We start from the raw sequence: 229 nt of genomic DNA, 5'->3' as shown, positions 1-229 counted from the left end.
CTTGGAAAGAAAAAAAGATCACATCAGAAATGTAAAAAAAAAAAGACAAATGTTTCTATTAGAGCCAAAGGTAATATGAGAAACATTCACTTTTGGCATGGAGTGATTGGCTCAACAAATACAGCTTTAGAAATGAAAACTCAAATCAAACCCAAGTTGTTTCCAGGATAAATATCTCGCGTACATGAATAATGCATTTTCCATTGTAAACTTCTCCAACAGGTGAGTA

Source organism: Penaeus monodon, chromosome 29 (assembly GCF_015228065.2).
Source record: "Penaeus monodon isolate SGIC_2016 chromosome 29, NSTDA_Pmon_1, whole genome shotgun sequence".
Classification (NCBI taxonomy): domain Eukaryota; kingdom Metazoa; phylum Arthropoda; class Malacostraca; order Decapoda; family Penaeidae; genus Penaeus; species Penaeus monodon.
This window is presented reverse-complemented; position numbering follows the sequence as displayed.